The sequence below is a fragment of the Desmodus rotundus genome, chromosome 2 (assembly GCF_022682495.2).
Source record: "Desmodus rotundus isolate HL8 chromosome 2, HLdesRot8A.1, whole genome shotgun sequence".
Classification (NCBI taxonomy): Eukaryota; Metazoa; Chordata; class Mammalia; order Chiroptera; family Phyllostomidae; genus Desmodus; species Desmodus rotundus.
In genome coordinates, this window is record NC_071388.1 from 123,959,278 (window position 1) to 123,974,373 (window position 15,096).

General features: G+C 41.3%; 1 protein-coding gene and 1 pseudogene across 2 annotated transcripts in view; one reads left to right on the plus strand and one right to left on the minus strand.

Moving 5' to 3' along the window:
- The window catches only part of GPR39 (G protein-coupled receptor 39), a 209,368-nt gene that overhangs the window by 125,923 nt on the left and 68,349 nt on the right, over positions 1 to 15,096 (plus strand). The window lies entirely within an intron of this gene.
- On the minus strand, positions 10,680 to 10,799 carry LOC112313195 (U6 spliceosomal RNA; annotated as a pseudogene).

The following is a 15,096-nucleotide window of genomic DNA, read 5'->3' on the forward strand; positions in this document are numbered from 1 at the left end:
ATTACTCTTAATTTTATCAAAGATCCATCTGCCACTGGACCCTTTCAAACTGATGCTTCCCTAGAGCACTAAAAGTTAGCATCCAGTTTACAACCCCTCAGGGTAGGCGTGTGAAGCTACTGGGGTGCACATACCTCATAAAAGTAATCAGGCTGGACCTGCCTCCGCCTTGTGAGGATGGGTCTGAGAATCACCTGGAGCACTAATCAAGAGGCAGGGGCTCAGGCTCATCAAGACAGCACCAGGCCTGGCCCTACTTCCCAAGTTTCTTAGGAGATTCGGATCCCTGCCAGAGTTTTAGTGAGGAAGACCACCGTCTGGCTGTGGGCAGTGCCACCTTCCAGCTCAGTGCTTCTCAACCCTGGCTGCATGGTAGGACCCTCCTAGGGACTTCAGAAACCCCAACATGCAGGTCTTACCCCAGGTCAATCAGATGAGTATCTCTGGGAGTGGGACATTGGCATTGGTAGTTTGTTTGAAAAGCTCCCCGAGGCCCTAATGGGCAACTGGGAATGTGGGCTGGGGCGGGGGGTGATGATCACGCTTCTAGCTTATGGGTTCTTAAACTTGGCTACACATCAGAATCACCTGGGGAGCTTCAACAAGTTTCTGCTGTCTGGGTCCCACCTCCAGACACACTGTTGTAATTGGTGGGGGATGCAGCCAGGCGTGCACACCAGGATTTGTAAAGGCTGGCTGGCAATTATAATGGACAGCAAAGTGTCAGAGCTACAGCTACAACTCATCCTTCCCCAGCCCCAAACAGACCCCATTTTACCTGGAAAAAAATCCATTGTCATGAGAAGACGAGAAACCCAACCTGTCAGGAACGTATTTATCCTCCTGGCTGAACTAAAGTGGTCGAGGCGGGAGTTATCTGGAAAAACAGTTCTCTGTGCTGTAAGGAAAGTATCAGCATTAGTCAGTTCACAGATTAAACTCATTGACACGGAGGGACCACCTGCCTGCGCCACTAGCTGAGCATCCTTGACTTCCCGCTGCCCAAGTGACCCCAGTTGCCTCCACAGGTGTCCATCCTTCCCTGGAAACATACAGAGAGGCATCACTAATAATAAACAGATATGGCTAATGGACTCAATTATTGTACATTTCTGGGTCATTTCTAAAGGCATTTGCCTCCCTCTCCTTTTATCCTGTATTTAAAATAATTCTCTTTACACTTTCCTATTAATACATGTCAAATGTGAGCCAGTGCCCTGTCCTAGGTAGATAGGCTACAGACTATCACCTCCACCTCATCTCCTCTTTGTAGCTTGTGTCAAGTTGGTAAGCAACCAGCACTATCTTGAAAAAAATCCTGTATTGTCAAAAAAAAAGATTCAGGTGCTACCATTCTCCATTCAGACTTACAAACTTAACACTTTGGGGACATACTCTACAACTACATGATTTGTGATAAGGATTTTCATATGAAACTTTTTTTAAAAAATGAAGATATTCATTGGTCTATTTGTATCTTGAATTTAGGATAGTGGCTCTCAAATTGGGCAACCCATTGAAATCACCTGGGGAGCTTTAAAAACAATTGATGTTTATAACTGTCCCATAGATATTCTGATGTAATGGTGTGTAGCTTGACCCCCAGGGCAGGGAGGGGTTTAGATGTTTCCTACGTTATTCCAGTGTTCAGCCAAGGTTGATACTACTGATATTGGTCAATAAGAGCGATTGGGAAAAGAGAGGTGAAGGACACCCATAGAGAAACATCTCTCAAGTCACAGTCTTAAGGACTCTCTGTATGAACCAGCAGAGGCTTTTGTCCCATTCAGGTTATTTATGAGAGCACATGTGGTTGGGTGAGTTTCCTAGGAGACCACAAAGCAAGGTTGGGCCACAGAAAAACCAGGAGTGTTTCTTTGTAGTGTTCTTTCATCTCTCGAGGAGTTTTCTCCTAGGGCTGCTACCCCATTGCCCTCACTACCCCCTCCTTCTTCCATGGCACATCAACCTTTTTATGACTTTTGTTTGGGTGCCATGGATACAGCAGAAAAAACTCAGTATTGGGGATGGGCCTGGGAGGAGTGGGTAAGACAAAGGATGTCACGTGAGATCCTGAAGGAGTTTAGAATAAACACTGGGGGCCCTGAACACTGTTACCCTCCCAGGTGGACACTCCCTGGTAATAGTCTATGGCTTTATCCTCCTTCTGCTCTCCCTTGAATCCCCTTTCCTTTCCATGCATGTTTTCCTGTTCTGTGTTCCATATCTTTTGAGTCGTGCCCATGGAACTGGCTGTGACAGCCACAATTGATGAGCTCCCCAGCCCCATATACACCTGCCATCTTTCCTGCCAGTAGAACCCAAAGTTTCCTCTGGCATCTGGCCCAGGTGGTGAAACTTGATTAGTCCAAACTGTGGTTTTCTACGTTGGCTGTACATTAAAAATAGGTATTCTTTTAAAAAGGCTGATACTTGGACCCCACTCTCAGAAGTTCTGATTAAATTGGTCTGAAGTGGGCATTACAAGCTCCCAGGTGATTAAAATGTGCACCCAGGATTTAGGATCATTGGTCTAGAACAATCATGGTATTTCCATTCCCCTTTCTAGTCATTGATTCAGGGTTGGGCAGATGATGTCATTTTGGCCAATGAACCCCGAGAATACAGGGATGGGGCTGGGGGAGCTTTAGAAAAAGGTTTCTGTACCCTTAGGAAGGCATGTTCCTTCTTTCTCCTTCATGGTCTTTGGACTTATTGGGTAAGGATGAGATGCTGGGAGCCACTGCAATGATCTTTTTTGATCATGAGTATGCATGCCAGAATGCAAAAATTTCCATGATGAGAATTGCAGAGAACAATGTTAAAAAGAACCTAGGTCTTAACAGTGTCATTGAGCTTCTAAATCAGGCAAACTGGGAAGCCCCCCTGTAGGCTTCTAGCTTTGTAAGCCTGCCTGTTCTACTCAGCCTTGCAGCAGGCCATGCTGATCCCAGGCTTGAGGTTTCCAGAGAGGCCTTTGAGAGTCTGCCCTGCTAAACACACACAGCACCTGTGATGCAGATAAAGCCCCTCCTGCTCTCGTGAAGCCTCTCACTCATCATGGAGGAGCCTTCAAGAACCCGTGAGTGCTTTGCATGATGAATGAAGATGGCACAAGAGTTGCTGGAGTCAGGTAGACTGGGGCTTGAACCCTGGTTACTGTTTGTGTGAATTGAGTCGGTCAAGCTCTGTGAGCCAGGGTTTTACCAACTGTATCATGTGGTAAACAAGTGTTGTTGCTATAGCTCACTGTAATGGATTTAGCACAAAACCTGACATGTTGCAGATTTTTACCATTAGTAAGTGGGAGTTTTTACCATTTTTGATATATTCACTCTCTTCATGCTGCAATGAGCAAGAGTTGGAATAATTGAAAAGAATTAGAAGAGAGATGGCTGATTCTCAAAGGCCTTACTACTGCTTTAACAGTTTAGAAAGACTGAACAAATGTTTCCTATAGTGCCCTCCTCCTGGAATCTATCTAAACTGAGCTTGATTTGCTAATGTATCATGGACGCTCATTCCTATAACTGAGCTCTAGTCCAGCTCAGTCATCTGACAGGCTTCATTGATGCTTGGAGCCCATAACTGCCTGCTGCTAATTATGCAAAGGCAGTGGTTGAGCTGGGGGTCACTCCTTCTCTGAGACTGCACCCCACTTGGGTCAGGAGTTGTGAAGGTAAGAGGAGGCTCTCCAGCTTTGGAGCTGAGCCCTAGAATCCAGTGTCACCTAGATTCATCGTGCTGACCACAGTGGGGTATCCCACCCTCCCCAACAACTGACTGCCAACCCCATCTCATGTCTGGAAAGAGGCCTGGGGATGTAGGTATCAGACAACAGTTGGTTCTAAGGGGCTTCATTGGGGCTCCCAAGAAGCCTCAGTACCTGTGTCCCCTACCCACCCAGAATTTTACTCCTTCCTCTGGATCTGTGGTTCATCCATGATTCCTCTTCCCTTCTTTGGACTTCTCCTGGACTTGAACCAGTGATGTTATCTCCTTTCCACCATCATCTGGGCTCTAACTGTCCTGCTCCCTATCCCTTCCATCACCCTGTTGAGATTCTGTCCTCTCCAGGAAGCCTGCTGCTGGCATTTCCTTGAGCATATCACTTCTCATGATTCTGGACTGTCCCCTAATGCCCACCTCATCACTTAGACCTAATCTTCTCCATTTAGGCTTTATTTCTGCTCCTCTGTAATTTCTCCACCTTCTCATCCTCCCCTCCTCCAATCAGTAGTACTGCTCTGCTCACTTGAATGTGTTTGTTTCCATCATTCTTGTTTCATTCTTATGCTCTAGCTAATGTCTCTATTTCAAGCCCATATTTAGTTCTAATATTTTCCTCTCCTGCCTTTCTGGAGGTCTTATGAGTCACTTTATCAACCATCTTTTCTTATCAAAACTTTGTCTCTTTCCCACCACTTACTCTTTTTCATCCATTTTAAAACATGTTCAGGTTTCTCCTATCTTTGGGAAAAAACCAAAAAGGGCACCCTTCCTTTGCTGATGTTCCCCCTTATCTGAGCCTAACCTTTCCTCCATAGAAAGGGTTATCTGGACTCTGTCTCCCTTTCCACACCTCTCAGCCCTTCTTAGCCCAGGGCAGATGGCCTCCCCTCTTACTACTTCTGAAACTGCTCATCCCAGGACACAGGGACCTCCTTGAGGCTCAATCTAGGAATTTCCCAAGCCCGTGCAGGGGAATGGGAATGGCCCTGGGTCATCTGCCTTGGCTAGAATCCAGGGACCCCACTTCGGAGAGGTTTGACCTTGGCTAAATTCCTTAATTCCTTTAGGGCAGGGGCTGTTTTCCTGGAGTCTAAAAATACTTGTAGCAAACATTTAGAGCAAATACTGCAGACAGACCTTCTGCTCAGCGCTCTGTGGTTACTGTGGGCTTGTGAGTGGAAACTGAGAATGTTAGCTGAATGAGTAAATTTTGCCCAAATAATCTTGTACCTTAAACTCTCAATTCCACATTCACCCCCATTCTGTTCACCAAGTCTCTAGTTTATTTCCTAATTAAGAAATGATTAAATGAAAGCTGTCTTCTTGATGTTCAAATCTAAGCTATTTCTGACTTGACATTTTGCACAGACAGTTTGAATCTATTCTATGACTCAGCAGTATCTGTTCCTAGGAGAGTCACATCTTGATTTGGTACTTAAATTAAGGAGGGTTAAATTAATATCACTCTGCAATGAAAAGTTGACCATAACCCAGGCCCTCCTCAGCAATTTGCGAGAGTAGGAAATCAGGGGTTAAAAAATTCATCAGAGGTCCTAGAATGATCTTTGCATAGGAAGGAAAACTACTCAGTAAAAATAAGCAGGTAGACTGCAAAGCCAATTCAAACTGCTGGATGTTTTAATTGAAGTTTTATTACCCTTGTCCTTGGATGTAAGTGACTGTAAACTGGCTGGGAAGTGGGTAGCAGGATCTTCCTCAGTGGATGGTAGTGGGTTGCTGAAGGCCTGCTAAGTACACTGCTTGGGGTGGTTGAGTGGGGACCTCACCTACGCAATAGGAACAGAGGCCTGGTTTTTGAACAGCTTTCAGTCTCTTTGAGAATATTAAAGAACCCTATAAAAATCAGAACATTTGATGCAATACTAAGTGCTAAAAACTGTGGCACAGATGTGAAGTACTTGCAGAGCTCAGATGAGAAGATCCGTGAGTCCTGGAATAGCCTGCAAATCCTAGGGAGGATGAAGGAGTCAAGCTGTCTTAAGGAATGGCCTAAGCTCCTGTGATCCAGGCTGGACAAGCCAAAAAAAAAAAAAATTGTGAGGGGTTGTGAGCAGGTATCTTAGAGTGATGAAGAGTAATCCCATGGTGTGGGCTCCTCCCAGAACTTGCTCCTTAAATCCCTGTGGCATGTTCATTCATACTTCTTCCCTTCAGCCTTCCTGGATACCCTGGGGTATGGGCTACTCTGGTGACCTTTCCATCTTCCAACCCAGGCAGACTCATACTGACCCTTCTGCCCCTTCCTCCAGCTTCCCCCAAGCCATTGTGGTTACCTCTTTCTCTTAACACTCTGGTGATTATAAATCCTTTGTCCATATGGACTCTAGGACAAGTTCCTGAGGACGTGGAAGTTCAAGGAGAGTTGTCACTGGGGCCTTGGTTTGTTTTTCCTTCTCTTCTGACCCCCAGGCCTAACTATCAAGATGAAGCTTGGGCACCACAATTGCTTTTATTAGTAAAGACTCTTGGGGTTGGAAGAGAAAGAAAACTCATTCTAAGATAGGTTTAAAATACTTTACGCATGGCTGAATCCACATGATCTCAGGTGTCTGCAGGAGGCTGCTGTGCTGCATCAGTCTTCTCAGGCCTTTTTCCCAAACAGTAGCAAGAATGGCCACCAGTAGCAATAGCCTTCACCTCTGCCATCCAGCCATGTTCCCTGAACAGTCCTCTTCCCCAGGTTTCTAGGGAAGAAATCATGGAATTGATTGTGGTTCATCTGTGTGGATCATCGACTCAACCCTGAAATCATTGTGGCCAAGGAAATGAGATGCCATCATTGACTAGGACTGGGACACATCCCAGTGGAGGTGGACACAGGGGACGAGGCATTTCCCTAAATGAAAGATGCATGTCTGTTTCCAGAAGAATGCTGATCAGGCCCAAAGTGGTGTCTAGTATAGAAGTGAAATGGTGACACTTTCTTTCGATGGCCACCAGCTGTTACATCCAGTCATTGCTCCCCGACTGTCAACATGTAAGGCTGTTTCTCTCTTACACTCACTTACCCTTCAGAGATGCTCAGAGCTAGGCCTGAGGTTTCCAGATAGGAAGTACACTCTAGCTAAGGCACAGGCACAGATTATGTCGGGATAATTGGAAAATGAGATTATTTTCAAAAAGTTTGGACAACTCCCCCAAAGCCTCCCTTTTCTCCCCTTCCCTCTTGTTCTCCCTCCCCAGTGGAAGAGGCTGGCCAGGGAAGCTTTTGTGATCACCAAATTCACTGGTTGTTTCTGATTTTGTGGAGTGACACCTTGGATTCCCAAATAAGAAACAGGAAGGTTTCAGAGTGACGTGGAGAGAGGGAGGGGGGAAGGACAGAGGCTCAGGCATTTTCAAGCAGAACATTCACACAAGGACAGACTGCCAACCTCCCTGCAAGGCTGGCAGACAGAGCCTCTGGCAGGCAGAGTGACAAGAAGGTAATCAGAACCACTTGCCACTTTCCATTGAGGCAGACATGGGAGCCAAAATGGAAGCAATGGCTGGAGTATAAATTGTTTTTTGCTCTTCCTTTTAACTTCAAAATCCATTTCCTTGGGTTGCTCCCACCTGCTGGATTGATTGACAAGCTCAGTGGGCAAGGAGAGTATTCCATATCCAGGATTCTGAGCTGTGTTAGGAGATTCTCTGAAGCTAATTGAATGTGAATGTCAGCTGCCACTGATAGAGGGGATGGGTGAAGAAAAGAGTTACTCTTAGCTAGTGAACTTTAGGAGCTGAGAGAAATATCAAATGGTAAGAAAAGGCTCTTGAACTTCAGTTTAACATCTCTGAAGCCCCAGCAAAAGTTAATTAAATACCAGGTTTTATTTATTTTTCAAAATATTTATTACTTTTCAAGCTCTGGCTGGTGTAGCTCAGTGGGTTGAGTGTGGGCTGTGAACCAAAGGGTCACTGGTTCGATTCCCAATGAGGGCACATGCCTGGGTTGCAGATAAGGTTCCCAATGGGGGCCACGTGAAAGGCAACCACATGTTGATGTTTCTCTCCCTCTCTTTCTCCCTCCCTTCCACTCTCTCTGAAAATAAATAAACAAAATCTTTTAAAATAAATAAATAAATAAATGTCAACTATTATTATAATACTATTGGCTATTTTACCTTGATTTGTCATTCAGTTTGATCGTGAGCATGAATTTGATTTTACGATCCTGAAGTAAAGGTTTATTTATGATACTTTGAAAAAAATATTTATTACTTTTCTACAATCAAAAATTCACAACTAGAGAGCTATAAAATTTTAATAGGCATGATTTTGTATATTCAGTTTTACATGCTGATGTTTTTATTATATCATGAACATTGTAAACCACTACCATTCTTCAAAGTCATCAGAAATGGCTATATAATATTCCAGGATAAGGATATACCATATTGCATTTCAACATTTCTTTCTCTTTGGTCAGTTTGGCTAACTCCAATATTTTGTAAGTTGTTCCAGTTTATATATAGGGCTGTGTTCAGTCATTATTGCCAGCATTGAATATTATTTTAAGAATCTGTTGTCAATTCGATAGGCAAAAGAGCCTCTATTTATTTCACATGTCTTTGATTACTAATCAGGATAAATATTGTTTTGAATGTTTATTAGCCATTTGTATTTCAACTTCTAAAATTGTCTTTATGCTCTTTGTAGATTTTTCTTAATATTAATATATTAAAAATATATTTACAGATGAAGGATAGTATAATACTTTAGTTTTATTGCTAACATTTTACTGTTCTTTGTATTTAAAATCTTTTTGTAAAAGATATAACTGTTATTTAATAAATAATAATGTTTGAGGGGGCATGCATTCATGTGGTTCCAGATTTGACAGTCCTAAAAAGTACTCAGTGGTGTGCCCCTTCTACAAGTTCACCCCTGCCCCTCTAGTTCTGCCCCTGAAATCACTCATTGTTACCAACGTGGAGACTTTCTTCTACATATTACAAATTTATAAATAAAGTCTACATTCCTGTTTCCTTTTTACACAATTAATAAAGTAATATCTGTACTCTTCTACAACTTTCTTTTTCTTAGATTTTGGAGTTCATTTTCTTTCAGTGCATAAAGACCTTCCTTTTTCTTTCCATTTCTTTCTTTCTTTTTTAAATTTTAATTTTTTATTGTTATTCAATTATAGATGTGTGCCTTTTCTCCCCATCCCTCCACCCCACCCCAGCCAAACCCCCCTCCCTCCCCCACCTCCATCCTCCCCCTTGATTTTGTCCATGTGCCCTTTATAGTAGTTCCTGTAATCCCCTCTCCTCACTGTCCCCTCCCCACTCCCCCCTGTCCATTGTTATGTTGTTCTTAACTTCAATGTCTCTGGTTATATTTTGTTTCCTTTTTTTTCTATTTATTATGTTCCAGTTAAAGGTGAGATCATATGGTATTTGTCCCTCACCTCCTGGCTTATTTCACTTAACATAATGCTCTCCAGTTCCATCCATGTTGTTGCAAAGGGTATAAGCTCCTTCTTTCTCTCTGCTGCATAGAATTCCATTGTGTAAATATACCATAGTTTTTGGATCCACTCATTTGCTGATGGGCACTTTGGTTGCTTCCAGTACTTGGCTATTGTAAATTGTGCTGCTATGAACATTGGAGTGCATAGGTTCTTTTGGATTGGTGTTTCAGGGTTCTTAGGGTATAATCCCAGCAGCAGAATTGCTGGGTCAAAGGGCAGTTCCATTTTTAGTTTTCTGAGGAAATTCCATACTGTTTTCCACGGTGGCCTCACCAGTCTGCATTCCCACCAACAGTGCACTAGGGTTCCCTTTTCTCCGCATCCTCTCCGACATTTGTTTGTGGATTTGTTTATGTTGGCCACTCTGACTGGTGTGAGATGGTACCTCAATGTGGTTTTAATTTGCATCTTTCTGAAGGCTAGTGATGCTGAGCATCTTTTCATATGTCTCTGGGCCCTCTGTATGTCTTCCTTGGAGAAGTGTCTGTTCAAGTCCTTTGCCCATTTTTTAATTGGGTTGTTTGTCTTCCTGGAGTGGAGTTGTGTGAGTTCTTTATATATTTTGGAGATCAGGCACTTGTCTGAGGTATCATTAGCAAATATGTTTTCCCATACTGTTGGTTCTCTTTGTAATTTGGTGCTGTTTTCTTTAGCCTTGCAGAAGCTTTTTATTTTGATGAGGTCCCATTTGTTTACTCTTTCCTTCATGTCCCTTGCTTTAGGGGACATGTCTGTGAGGATGTTGCTGCATGGAATGTCTGAAATTTTCCTGCCAATGTTTTCCTCTAGTACTTTTATGGTGTTACAACTTATATTTAAGTCTTTTATCCATCTTGAGTTTATTTTTGTGTATGGCGTAAGTTGGTGATCCAGTTTCATTTTTTTGCACGTAGCTGTCCAGATCTCCCAACACCATCTGTTGAAGAGGCTGTTTTTGCTCCATTTTATGCTCCTGCCTCCTTTGTCAAATATTAATTGACTGTAAAGACTTGAGTTTATTTCTGGGCTCTCTGTTCTGTTCCATTGGTCTATGTGCCTGTTTTTATGCCAGTACCAGGCTGTTTTGATTACAGTGGCCTTGTAATACAGTTTGATATCAGGTATTGTGATCCCTCCTGCTTTGTTCTTCTTTCTCAAAATTGCTGCAGCTATTCGGGGTTGTTTATGGTTCCATATAAATTTCTGAAATGTTTGTTCTATATCTGTGAAATATGTCATGGGTACTCTAATAGGGATTGCATTGAATCTATAGATTGCTTTGGGTAGGATGGCCATTTTGATGATGTTAATTCTTCCAATCCATGAGCATGGTACATGCTTCCATTTGTTTGTGTCTTCCTTAATTTCTTTCTTCAGTATTGTGTAGTTTTCTGAGTACATGTCTTTTACCTCCTTGGTTAGGTTTATTCCTAGGTACTTTATTTTTCTTGTTGCTATATCAAATGGGATTTTTTTCCTGATATCTGTAAAAAATACAGAACGCTTCACGAATTTGCGTGTCATCCTTGCACAGGGGCCTTGCGCAGGGGCCATGCTAATCTTCTCTGTATCATTCCAATTTTAGTATATGTGCTGCCAAAGTGAGCACTACTTTTTCTTTTTATGACAACCTGTATTCCACTGAATGAGTTATGATAATTTTTTTTTTACCTACAAAAATTTTGAAGAGTTTTGGTCCCAACCAAGATGGAGGCATAGGTAGAAATGCTTTGCTTCCTTGCACAACCAAAAGAAGTATAACAACCTAATTAAAAGCAATAAACAACCAGAACTGCCAGAATAACAAACTGCCTGGAACTCTGATAACCAAGGAGATAGAGAAACATTCATCCAGACCTGTGGAAGGGGGTAGAGAAGGGCAGCTGGGCAGGCAGAGAGGATCCACGGCAAGGCAGCCAAGAAGGCAGGCCACACGATTAAGGTGGGGCTGGCTCACTGGGACACTGAAGACTCAAAACTTCTAGTGGTAAAATACTGTGGGGTTGCAAAGATGGGAGAAACTCCCAGGCCTACAGGAGAGTTGGTTGGAAAGTGGGGCTAGAGCTGAAGAAGCAAGCAGCATTGTTCTCTCTCTGACCCCTCCCCCACAGGCAGAGCCACAAAGCAGCCAGGAGGGTTGCCCTGCCCTGGTGAATACCTAAGGCTCTGCCTCTTACTACAAAACAGGAATGCCAAGACAAAAAAATATGGCCCAAATGAAAGCTCAAAGCTCCAGAAAAAAGAGCTAAGCAGTGAGGAGATAAATAACTTATCTGATGCACAGGTCAAACACTGGTAATCAGGGTGCTCACAGAATTGACTGAGCTTGGTCCCAAAGTGAAGGAAGAAATGAAGACTACACAAAGTGAAATAAAGCAAAATATACAGGGAACCAACAGTGAAGGGAAAGAAACTGGGACTCAAATCAACGATTTGGAACAAAAGGAGGAAATAAAAATAACCAGAACAGAATGAAGAAACAAGAATTCAAAAAAAAAAAAAAATGAGGAGAGGCTTCAGAACCTCTGGGACAACTTTAAAGGTTCCAACATCCAAATCATAGGGGTGCCAGAAGGAAAAGAAGAGCAAGAAATTTAAAAAGTATTTGAGAACATAATGAAGGAGAACTTCCCTAATCTGGCAAAGGAAATAGACTTCCAGGAAGTCCAGGAAGCTCAGAGAGTCCTAAAGAAGTTGGACCCAAGGAAGCACACACCAAGGCACATCATAATTATATTACCCAAGATTAAAGATAAGGAGAGAATCTTACAAACAGCAAGAGGAAAGGAGACAGTTACCTCCAAAGGAGTTCCCATAAGACTGTCAGCTGATTTCTCAAAAGAAACCTTGCAGGCAAGAAGGGGCTGGAAAGAAGTACTCAAAGTCATGAAAGGCAAGAACCTACATCCAAGATTACTGTATCCAGCCAAGCTATCACTGAGAATGGAAGGGCAGATAAAGTGCTTCCCAGATAAGGTCAAGTTAAAGGAGGTTATCATCACCAAGCCCTTATTATTTGAAATGTTAAAGGGACTTATCTAAGAAATAGAAGATCATCAAAAACTATGAACAGTAAAATATCAATAAACTCACAACTACCAACAACTGAACCTAAAAAAAAAAAAAAAGAAAAGCAAAAGCAAAGCAAACAACTAGAACAGGAACAGAATCACAGAATTGGAGATTATACGGAGGATTACCAGTGGGGAGATGAAAGGGGGAGAATGGGGGAAAAGGCACAGGGAATAAAAAGCATAATTGGTAGGCATAAAATAGACAGGGAATGGTTATGAATAGTATAGAAAATAGAGAAGCCAAAGGACTTATATGTACAACCCATGGACATGAAATAACAGTGTAGGGGGGGGGATGCTGGAGGATGGGGGTTAGAGGAAAGAGAGGGGATAAAGGGGAGAAGAATGGGGACAATTGTAATAGCATAATCAATAAAATATACTTAAAAATTTTTGAAGTTTTATAGTGAGATCTAACAAACATCATTTATAATTTTAACCATTGCTTTTTGTGCTTAAAATTTTTGTTTCACCCTGTAATCATTTAAACACTGATCTATGTTTTCTTCCTGTGTGGTTTTAAATTAGACTTAAGGTAAATGAAGATTAACTTGCAGTTTTAAGGGGTAATACAGGGAGATCCTTAGCAGACTTTACCCAGTTTCTCTCAATGGTAACACCTTGAAAAACTATAGTAAAATACCACAACTAGGTTGTTGACCTTGATACAGTAAGACAGAATACTTCTATTACCTCAAGGATCCCTAATGTTGCTCCTCTATAGTCACACCCATTTCTAATCCCACTCTTCTGTCCTTAATTCCTGGCAACCACTAATGTATTCTCCATTTCTGTAGTGTTGTCATCTCAGTAGTGTTATACAGATAGAATCATACAGTATGTGACTTTGGGGGATTGGCTTTTTTTCACTCAGCATAAATCTCTGAAGATCATCCAGGTTGCTGCATGTACCAATAGTATGTTCCTTTTGTTCCTGAAGAGTATTCCCTTGTATGGATATATCATAGTTTGGTTAACTATTCACCCATTGAAAGACGTCTGAATTTTTTCCAGTGTTTAGCTATGTATTTTATGTTAGATTTTTGATTTTAGAGAGAGGGGCAGAGAGGGAGAAAGAGAGAGAAACATTGATGTGAGAAAGAAGCATCTATTGGTTGCCTTCCATACATTCCCTGACCAGGGACCAAACCTGCAACCCAGGTGTGTGCCTTGACTGAGAATCAAACTGGTGACACTTCAGTTTTGGGGATGTGTCCAACTAAGCAAGCCATATTGGCCAGGGCCAGTTTTTGGCTATTTTAAATAAATATGCTATAAACATTCATAGGCAGGTTTTTATGTGAACATAGATTTTCATTTTTCTGAGATAAATGTCCAAGAGTTCAATGCTGTAGTTGCATGGTTACTTTTTAAAGAGACTATCAAATTGTTTTACAGAGTGACTACCATTCTACATTTTGCCAGCAATGCATAATGATCTAGTTTCCTGCATCCCCACCAATATTTAGTGGTGTTGTCATTATTTAGTTTAAAACATACTGATAGGTATACAGTGATATTTCATTATGGTTTAATTTGTATTTCCCTAATGACTAATTATATGGAACCTCTTTCATGGGTTTATTTGCAATCTGTATATCCTCTTCATATCTTTTGCCCATTTTCTAATTGGATTTCTTTTTTACTGTTGAGGGTTAAAAGTTCTTTATGTATTCTACACACTAGGCCTTTATTGGGTATGCAGTTTGAAACTACTGGCATTTTCTCTCTCTTTTTTTAAACTTTATGGATTGTGTTTTCTCTGTCAAGACTAAGCCTAGCCCTAGATCTTGAAGCTTTTCTTCTATTTTTTTCTAATAATGTTTTTGTTTAGCACTTTACGTTTATGTTTGTTATTTATTTGAGTTAATTTTATATAAGGTACGAGGTTTAAGACAGAGTATTTTTGGCCTTTTTGTTTGTTTTGGCTTATGATCTGCAGTTCTTCCAGCACCAGTTGTCAAAAAGGCTACCTTTTTCCATTGAATTCTTTCTGTACCTTTTAGTGTGCAAAAATCAGTTGGGTGTATTTATGTAGGTCTATTTCTATTTTCTCTGTTGGGCCTATTTGTGTAGGTCTGTTTCTATTTGTTCTGTTCTATTGACTATATGACTGTACCTCTGTCAACATTACACAGTATTGATTATTGTAACTATGTGAGTCTTGAAATCAGGTAGATGGATTCCTCCCACTTCGTTCTTTTTCAAATTGTTTTAAGATATTATAAATGTTTCTTCATCTCTTGTGAATATTAGAACCATCTTGTCTTTGTCAGTGATTTTTTGACTGGTGTGCCACAAGAATTTTTAAAACATTCAATACCTGACTATTTAGTCAGGGGCACTGACCTCTTTTCCCTTAGACCAACTGTCAAATTTAAAAATGACAACAGCCGACACAACAATAGCCAGCCAGTGCGAATGCCCTGTCTTGAACCATAACTATATAGGTCATATAATAGAGTTGCATCTTATTGGTTATGTTGCATAATAAGGTTGTGTGTGATTGGTTAATTCTTGGTATCAGAAATCCTTATATACACCGAAAGGCACCTGATTTCTTAAAAAGTCACTTTGGGGCAAAAGTAGGTAATTATTATTATTTTTTTGTAAATCGATGAAAATTATACCTATTTTTTGTCAGATCAGCAAAATATATATTTTTGGTATGCCACAGAATTTTAGTAATATGAGGGCCATGAGATAAAAAAATGGTTGAAAACCATTGGTCTATATTAACAAAAAATTTTGTGGAGATTTTTGAAAAGAATTGCATTAAATCTGTGTATCAGTTTGAGGAGAATTGACATCTGTACTACATTGAGTTTCCCA